This window comes from Macrobrachium rosenbergii, chromosome 19 (genome assembly GCF_040412425.1).
Source record: "Macrobrachium rosenbergii isolate ZJJX-2024 chromosome 19, ASM4041242v1, whole genome shotgun sequence".
Taxonomy (NCBI): domain Eukaryota; kingdom Metazoa; phylum Arthropoda; class Malacostraca; order Decapoda; family Palaemonidae; genus Macrobrachium; species Macrobrachium rosenbergii.
Genome location: NC_089759.1, coordinates 20,771,657 through 20,781,656, shown reverse-complemented (window position 1 = coordinate 20,781,656; position 10,000 = coordinate 20,771,657). Strand labels below are relative to the sequence as shown.

The following is a 10,000-nucleotide window of genomic DNA, read 5'->3' as shown; positions in this document are numbered from 1 at the left end:
ATATATACATATATATATTATATATAAATATCTCAAAAATTTATTTTTGTTCCACACGCGATTGTGTGTTGATTATATATATATATATATATATATATATATATATATATATATATATATATATATATATATATATATATATATAAATAAATTTCAGAGGTAGAGCGAACTGGATATTAAACGAATTTGTAGCTTAATATTTGTGTATATATAATATCACGGTGATGTGATAAAAATTCATTCATATATATATATATATATATATATATATATATATATATATATTTTTAATTAAATTTATATATATATATATATATATATATATATATATATATATATATATATATATATTTATATATTATATATATACACCGTTCCAAAAGTTGTTACTTTTTCTGGTTCTCACCTAGTATTTGGGAAGTAGGGAGCTAATCCCATGAAATTTTCATCCCTGGTTGTGAACCACCACAGCTGACTAATTCCATGCTGGGTAAAAATAGGGGAACAATATTAGTTTCAGTAACAGATCTAAATTACCTCCTGCCCTGCTAGGGATCGAACTCAAGATTCTCACTAATGAGGCGAGGGCAGTTCCCCTAATCAATCAGGGCTCAGCCAATTTATGTGTATATATATATATGTATACATATACATACATATACACTCATACATACATACATATATATATATATATATATATATATATATATATATATATACTGTATGTATATATATATATATATATATATATATATATATATACATATATAAACGTATCTTCAAAGATATTAGAATAAATTTTTCAACCTGTTCAAAACTTAACATTTTCTTTTCACAGACATTTCAAAGCCCTAGACTCTCTCTCTCTCTCTCTCTCTCTCTCTCTCTCTCTCTCTCTCTCTCTCTCTCTCTCTCTCTCTTCTCTCATTTACCATCTGAGCAAACGCAATTATATTTGAAACAACAAAACCACGCTCTCTCTCTCTCTCTCTCTGTCTCTGTCTCTGTCTCTCTCCCAAATGAAACGACATCGAACAACACATTTTGCTAATCACGGAAGATTAAGGGATTCTAGACTTAATTCATCACGTTCCCGGCAAAAGAGAGATATTAGGGGACGAAAGTGAGGGCCGTTAAACTAGCCCCGTAATAGCCACCATCTGGTTCCTCAGTTAGCGGATGATAACATTATAACACATTTGCTTCTCGTACAACGAAACACTCCCGGACAAACTTTTGCCGTAACTCACAAACAACATAATATATATTCTCGAATTATCATCCAAGTTGCAAGACTCAAATTCGCTCTCACTAATGTCTGTGCTGCGAAGTTTGAGCGGATGGGGGGTAAACTTCAAACGTTCGGGATGTGGGCGATTCCCATTCGTCTTGTTATCGTTATGGAGTGCGTCTGTGATGTATTTCTATTCTTTTTGCGGCCGGGAATTTATCCTTTACGACTGATCGTTAGTTTAGTGGAATATATTTCCCCAGATATGCATGCCGGCTGCGCTCACTCATTCTACTCTGAATATTTTGTTCCATGATTTTTGAGCCAGGGTAGAAACCATTATAAATCACTTATGCTATATGGCTCCCGTTTTGGGAATCGTCGCTTGACCCTATGGTGCCCATATTTTGTGCTGAAGTGGACTAAAACTGGCCCTCTATTTTGACTCGTGTTTAATGTACCTATGGATTTTTTTCGGTATGAAAAAATTCTCAATAACTCAAAAACATCAGGGACCAGGGTTCCCCAGGACACATAATTTTGCTTTCTTTTAGAAAAATTCGGCGGGCAAACAATCTTAGACAGCTTAGGTCTTACCTAAACTAGCTACGTCCATGAATGCTACGACAATTCTCAAGGCCAGGTTGGTCGGTTTTCTGCGGACTTTTGCGAAAAATTCCAACATACTTTGGCCCATTTCTGGCCCTTTCCTGAAGGTGTTGAAAGGGTTAAGAGACCTGATTTGGACCTCTGGATTCTTTCCAGTCAACAGAGACGGCGAGAGGACCCTTTGGGGGTCTGATACTGAAACTTCAGAACAGCACTGGGGTCTCGGAAAGACCCTAATTCTGAAATGTGGCATTGGGGGACACAAGAGAAAGCAAATGTATAAATCTGAGACTGAGGTAGCCACAGAAATGAAGAAGCTGGAGATAAAAACAGTTACAGTAAATGGCGAGATTTAAGAAAAGAGATAAATACAAAAGATAAAACCTCCGAGTCATGTAATGAAAAGGAGAGAAGAAGGCTTCGTAATGGAGAAGAAAAATAAGAAGAGATCATCAAGATTTAGTTGCTTTACCACATGGAGGAAGCCGTACCTAACACTGAAAAAAAATAGAGGCAGTAATGATTATGAGATAATGATGACGACGATGATGATGATAATCATGACGATTAGTACAGGAAATGCTTGGAAAACGTGTCTCATACAAACACCGAGATGGCTCGAACGAAGTCTCTTTCCATAGGTATACACTATAACGGTGTATACTTATAGTGTAACAACGCATTTATGCATACATGCAAGTATTGCGCTAGTGATTATGTAGCATACATTTTCACAAACTTGTGTACATACGCACACAAATAATAATAATAATAATAATAATAATAATAATAATAATAATAATAATAATAATAATAATAATAATAATAATAATAAACGAAAATTTAAAAAACACTAATAATGTTAAAACTTCAAACGGAAGCTGGACGAACGTAAATTTCAAGCAGGTTGTAATTTTCCTCAAGATGGATTCTGCTAATGTTATTTCATTTTCAATTACACCTGTAAATAGAACTTTAAAGTCTTCAAAAAATTTTATTACACCGGTGTTACAGACCTCTTAGCAATGTTCCCTTAAGGCTGATACAAGGGCCTTTGCAGAGATCTTCTGATCATGGAATCTGAAAACAGAGAACTTTAATATATAAGAAACAACATATTCTAGATGTCTGTCATTGTGGACAGTCACGTTGGTGTACAATTCCAGATTCGTAAGACGGTGGCCATTTTTTGGAAGAATGAAATGTATTCAATTTCTATCAAATATTTCCCGTCAGCTGTTCCTTCATTGACTTTCTACAACTACAAAATGAAGAATTTTGTCAGTCGTAAAGAAAAAATTACCTCTTTCTTATGAATTTGGAATTATACACAAATATGACAGTGCCGTCAGTGCACCTCATGCAGTGCACCGTAGGCATTACTTGAGGTTCTTTGCAGTGTGCCTTCGGCCCCTAGCTGCAACCCCTTTCGTTCCTTTTACTGCACCTCCTTTCACATTCTCTTCCATCTTACTTTCCACCCTCTCCTAACAATTGATTCATAGTGCAACTGCGAAGTTTTCCTCCTGTTACACCTTTCAAACCTTTTACTGTCAATTTCCGTTTCAGCGCTGAATGACCTCACAGGTCCCAGTGCTTGGCCTTTACCCTAAATTCCATGTCCACATTGCCATCCCTCTTTGAAACGTTGTACCCGGATTCTACGACCATAAGGAGGTTATTTGTAGAACTGGAAGAAAGCTCAAAACCCTTTTAGTATTCAGCCATAAGGGACCACTGCCATGAAAGCTGTAACATTAATTTGAATTTTGAAGATTTTAAATGTATACTTAGACGTAACTTTTAAGATGAAATAAGATTAGTAGAATCCACATAGAAAATAAAACTGAACCGGCTATAAATCTACACACGTCCGGTTTCCCTTTCAAGTTTTAACATTATTAGTGATTCTATATTTTTTTTTATTGTAAATGTATAAGCACTCCTTAGTGATATATGTATATATGTGTATGTATATATATATATATATATATATACATATATATATATATATATATATATATATATATATATATATAATGTATATATATATATATATATATATATATATATATATATATATATATATATATATATATATATATATATATATATACATAGTATGTATGTTTGTATGCACGTCAGTTTTCCGGCATTGATTTTTCAATATATATATGTCTACATTATTTCCAATAGACTCACTTATTACCTAAGCTTTCCTAAGAAAATCCTTTTGCCATTGATTTATATAACTATTTACTTATCTATTTATATTTTTCCTATTTATTTATTCACTCATGTCTTTACCTGTTTAACAACGCACTTACTCATTCACTGACAAGGTCTCAGAACATTTAATTCACAAGGTTTATTTTTCTTGTTTTAATTCTTCAACGGGGTAAATAATGCAATATCTCTACTATACATTCCATAATACCACAAGTGATGATCGTTTTACCTGGTCATTCAAATACATGCGCATTTTTCTTTGTAAATATCCATCGTACTCTCTTTCTCGCTACCTGTCTATCTATCTACCTATGTATGTATGTATGTATGTATCTATCTACCTATCCACTGTGCTCTTTTCATCTTTATATCTGGTAAGTGAAATTTTGTCAGTTGATTATTTTTGAGATCTGGACCCAATCAGAATATTTTTTTCCTTTCTCTCTCCCTCTCTCTCTCTCTACACACACACACACACACACACACACACACACACACACACACACACATATATATATATATATATATATATATATATATATATATATATATATATATAATGTACATGTATATACTTACGTACAGCACATATGTGTTTCTGAGCGTGTGCAAAAATGTGTTTAAACTTGTATATGCTTGCATATGTAATGTGTGTACGTACTTGAAACAAATAACGATGAGGATGCATACAGACCTGCGCAGAACTGCTCTGTCTCTTTCAATCTTCATCAAACTGTACACAGAATAAATCACAGATTCGCATCGCCATAATGTTACAGTTATTACCAATAACTCGTCGTTTCCCAGGCAGTGATATTGACACTCCGGGCAACGCATCCTCTTGTTTACCGTCGATATATCGACCGTCCGATCACAGATCTTTACTTGAGGTCACCTTTGAGAGAACGAGGAGCACCCTACTGATGACGGAGAGACAATGGGATTAAAGGATTCTCAAGAAGTCCTTCACATCTCAAGGATCCAGTCACTTCGCTCAACATCCAGACCTCGATCAACGCGCCAAATACCCCACGCAGAGCTACCTTTTTTTTATTTTAATACAGAGTATATAGAATTTAGGCCAAAGGCTGGGACCCATGAGGGAAACTGACAGTAAGAAAGTTTGAAAGGTGTAACAAAAGGAAAACATCGCAGCTGCACTATGAAACAACTGTTAGAGAGGGTGGAAAGTCAGATGGAGGAATAAGAATATGAACGGAGGTAAAGCAAAAGAAATGAGAGAGGCTGCAGATAGGTGCTGAAGGGACGCTGCAAAGACCCTTAAGTGCACCACGTGTGGTACAGTGCACCACGTGTGGTACACTGACGGCACTACCCCCGTGCGGGGATTTTAATACAGAGAAATCATTTTTATAATATTGTCCATCGTTGTGTCTGCTGCGCGTGGCACGGGTCACAATGAGGCTCGAGTGTCAGTAGAGTTAGTGAGATAGTAAGAACTGTCTCCCCATCAGAGGTCAAGATCTACTTTTGTCATTTCCTTTCTTCTTGTTTCCATCAGACTTAGGCTGCAAGGGATATTAGGCTTTCTATCCTATCGGCCGATCTCTCAGAAGAATTGAACTGAAAATAGGCTGCATGCAATAACTCATATCGATTTTCATACCTAAAACATTTTGATGTAGCATTATTTGCTCAATCATTCTACTATCACTGCATCCCCTTGAGAGTCTGAACGTCATGTTTTATACGTAACGTGGCTCCCTTTTCCCTTCCAATGCATATTCTTTTGTTTGCCCAGATGCCTTTTTGTCAATACTCATCTCGTCACATGCTTCATCCATTCTAATTTCATCCTATATTCCTTTATTCATCAGCGTACCTCTGCATCATTGCACGTATCTACTATCCATGCATTGCTCACCTGTTCCTATCTTTCTGCGCCGCCCTCCATAACATCATTCTCTATCGTCTTTGTCTCTCCCAGCACCTAGTTCTCCCTCAAGTTTTATTGCTCCGAATAAGCAATAAAATTACATAATCGATGTTTCATTCTAGTTTAGAACAACTCGCATTGGAAGGTGAAGCCAGGATTAGGGCGATTCATTCGTTCATTTGTTTGTCTACAAATATGTGCGTCTGGTTTTAAAATGTCGTTAGAATTGTATATTAGCAAGAGCTGGTATTACAAGCCTACAGATACATACATACACATACACACATTATATATATATATATATATATATATATATATATATATATATATATATGCAAAATAGCTTTACATACATCCATATATACATATTGTATATATATACATATATATATATATATATATATATATATATATATATATATATATATATATATATATATATATATATATATATATATATATATATATATATACTGTATATATATACAACTAGAGGAGAAATATGCAACACCTTTCGGGAGAATAAGTTGCTCTAAAAGGATGTAAGTGCAGAGAGAAAGGTGCATGAACGAATGGATCTCAGAATAAAAGATGCAAATTGAGAGTTGCTATCCGAAATGAATGAAAACCTGGGCCAATGAAGTGGGTATTTTGGAGATTTCTTGAGTGTGGAGAGTAAAAGAGATGTAGCTAAATGACACTGGGGTACGAAGGGTTAGTGTCAGCTTGAGAATATCTGGAAGTAACTGTTGAGGATATGAGAGACTAAAAATTATGTACTACAGTACAGTGCTGATAGTGCGATGGAGTGGCTGAGGAGAGTTTGTGAGGTGCGACCTGGTGAAGGAGAGGTTCCGAAGATTTGAGTGAGAGAAATAATGGTTTATTTGTGAAAAAGATAGCTGACAGAGGAGAATACAAGAATTACAGGGTCATAACATTGCGGGATATAATATATCAGGTAAGTTGTACGGTACGATTTTGATTGAGAAAGTAAGACAAATACAGACAGATTGATTGGGGAAAAACTGTGTTTAGAAAAGGCATAAGGTGAAAGAATCAAGACGGTGTTTGTTATGAAAATTATAAGAGATTTCTGAAAACAAAGAGATAGATAATGACGTAGTGCTACTCTTATACCTAGAGAAACCTTATGAAAAAATCAACAGAGAAACTATGAGGAAGGTACTGAGGATGTACGGTTTAGACATGTTGCCGAGTGATTTACTGAAAGTTTTCATACTGGAATTGAAGCTTTTATGTTGCAATGAGAAGATGAGAGAGCTACTAGCCAAGTGTAAGAAAGGGGGTCTGAGACGAACATGAGTTATGTCTCAATGGCTGTCTACAGTTATGTTAGAAGTACGAGAAAGGAAATCAAACATAGGTGCGAAGTTGTGGGTCAACAAAATGAATCAGTGGGGTGTGGAATGGCTGATGTTTACAGATGATACAGTACTGATTGTGGACAGTGAAGGGAAATCACAGAAGCTAGTGAAACAGTCTATAAGTATTTGCAAGAAGATAACGCAAGAATAAGGTTGTGATGGTATACGAAAACCAGGACGATGAAGTAAACGAATGTTAACATGGATGGTGGATGAATGGAAACATGTGATTCAGATAGGTATTGGGTAGTAAATATAAAAGATGGTACTAGGAAGAAAGAAGCGGTGAGTCACTGTAGAACCAACTTTCCTTTACAGAAGTGACGACAGAAAAAAGGTTGACGCTGCTGAGATGAACTGCTTGTGTAGTGTATGTGGCATGAGGAGAATTGAAATGGTGAGAAATGTGGCGTTATGTCGAAGTTAGTATAAATGAAAGGATGGAAAGTATGGAAAATGAGAGGCTGGTGAAAAGTGTATAATTTGAAAGTCTGAGGAGGACGGTGAAGAGGTATTGGAAAGGACAGGAGTGAATGGCGCATTGTATGCAGAGGAGTTCGACACACTGCTGGCGAGACTCCTGCCTAGGTGTACGAAATACCTACTGCTGCTATGGAAGTTTTCTGCAGAGGGAGCTCAGCCACGACTCAGTAAATGAGGTAGAGACCTTTATGCTACTTTTTGTCAAGCCACCTCCTTTTATGTATGTTGTACACATCCATTCCCTATGTATTCACGTAAGTGCGTTTTCTTCCGTATTTTGTGCTAGAGGAAATGTATGTTGAGAATGCAAAAACCAAATTAATTTTAAATGCAAAGACAATTACTTAGGCGAGTAAGGTCTAAAACTGGCTCTCCCTTGCGCTTCTTGCAACCGCTACAAGATATCTGTCTGGGTGCTATTGCTCATCTGTAATCGCTAACCACTGCAGCACCTCCAAGGTAGCGCGCGCGAGGGAGAGAGAGAGAGAGAGAGAGAGAGAGAGAGAGAGAGAGAGAGAGAGAGAGAGAGAGAGGGCGGGGGGAGGAGAGCGAACCTGTAATGGGAGCCAGACAGCCAGTGTGCCATGTACTGTCGTGAAAGTCGGACCTACGTTAGCACCCTCTCGACCCCATCGTCACTTGGAAATTCTTGAAGACTTATCGGTGTTGTCTCTTATGAAATTACTGCCTGTTTACTTCTGCCATGTTTTCTTGATGAGATATGCTAGTAAGAAGTCTGCCATTGTTGTAAGACATTGGCAGTTGACTGATCTTGTTTATGGAAGAGAAAATATCAGTGAATAGGAAGAACTTCAGGGCAACTTGGAAACTTTAGAGTTGGAGCTTCAAAAAATCCATTCTTCAGAATCGTAATAAATAAACAGTGATTGTGACAACTACATTTTCTTATTAATTTATCTTTCTGTACGTCATTCTGTTCTTTTATCTCATCTGCTTCTTCTTCTAATTAGAAAATATATTTGATGTCTGGCGTAAGTAAATAACACTCTTCATTCTTCATGAAGCTCCTCAGTGGGATTCTTTGTGAGATATTAAGAGATTAATCATCTCGCTGGAACAAATGAATTTGGATGAAGATTACAGCTGTGGAACACTGGCATGAAATGGCAAGGAAAAAATGTTTTCTCTCTCTCTCTCTCTCTCTCTCTCTCTCTCTCTATCTCTCTCTCTCTCTCTCTCTCTCTCTCTCTCTCTCTCTCTCTCTCACACACATCTCTTCCGGGAAATTTCATCGTAATATCTCTTAATGGAAGAAGTTCGGCATATTTTCTAAGTAAATCATGCTTTCTACAGTGATATGTACCTGTTGTATTATATTTTCTAGGCTCGATTGAAATCACGGCTTTCGATAATCAAATGTAAGCAGATATGACCGTAAGCAGCTTTTATTCAATTCAGATCTTTTCTGATATCTTCATTCTAACAACTGCAAGGTCAAATAAAGCTTTCTCCATTATCAGAGTCAACTGAAGCTATAAAACCATCCCATTGTAGTATCGGGCCTGTTTTAGGATTATCTGAGTCGATAATCAAAATTGCCATGAAGCCCAGTTTGTAATATCGGATCAGTTAATCTATCGGTTAACAAGATGCCTTCATTCTGTCTTTATTCGTCTGTTATTTTAGTTTATATATCCATAAGAGCTGCCATATATTAATACTCGAAAGGCTTACCCCGCCCCCCCTCTCTCTCTCTCATAAAAATTTTTCAGCAAAAGTTAGCTCGAACGCTCTGAAATATTGAAGTATTCATCGATTCCTCCCAAACATATTTCATCTATAAATAACAATCTATAAAAAGCATAAACATCATAATTCTAAAAACGACATTATTGCTCTGACAAGGTGCATCTACGCAATAATGGCCTCAACATCATTATAAAAGCCATTACATATGATACTCTGGGGAAATGATAATCTAAGGAAATGATTCATTCAAATTCCTGTTGACGATTAAATCGTCGTAAGACTTTACAAATGCTAATGAAGAATCGTCACTGCCCTCTCCCTTGAGGCTACACGACCATTTATAATTAATCTATAATTAATCTATATCGGCCGATATAGATTAGTGTCACAAGAGCTTTGGTAAGGCTCCGACACAATGAACAAAAGAGTTTTCATTGTTTTTTCAAATAGGTT

General features: G+C 36.2%; 2 protein-coding genes across 3 annotated transcripts in view; one reads left to right on the top strand and one right to left on the bottom strand.

Moving 5' to 3' along the window:
* LOC136848698 (uncharacterized) overlaps positions 1-10,000 on the bottom strand; it is a 141,760-nt gene that overhangs the window by 38,364 nt on the left and 93,396 nt on the right. The window lies entirely within an intron of this gene.
* LOC136848697 (carbonic anhydrase-related protein 10-like) overlaps positions 8,423-10,000 on the top strand; it is a 73,942-nt gene continuing 72,364 nt past the window's right edge. The window contains exon 1 of one of the 2 annotated variants that reach the window (XM_067121206.1): positions 8,423-8,500. The gene's annotated coding sequence lies outside the window, so the exon portion shown is untranslated. The remainder of the gene's footprint in view (positions 8,501-10,000) is intronic. The other variant, XM_067121208.1, reaches the window with a different exon arrangement.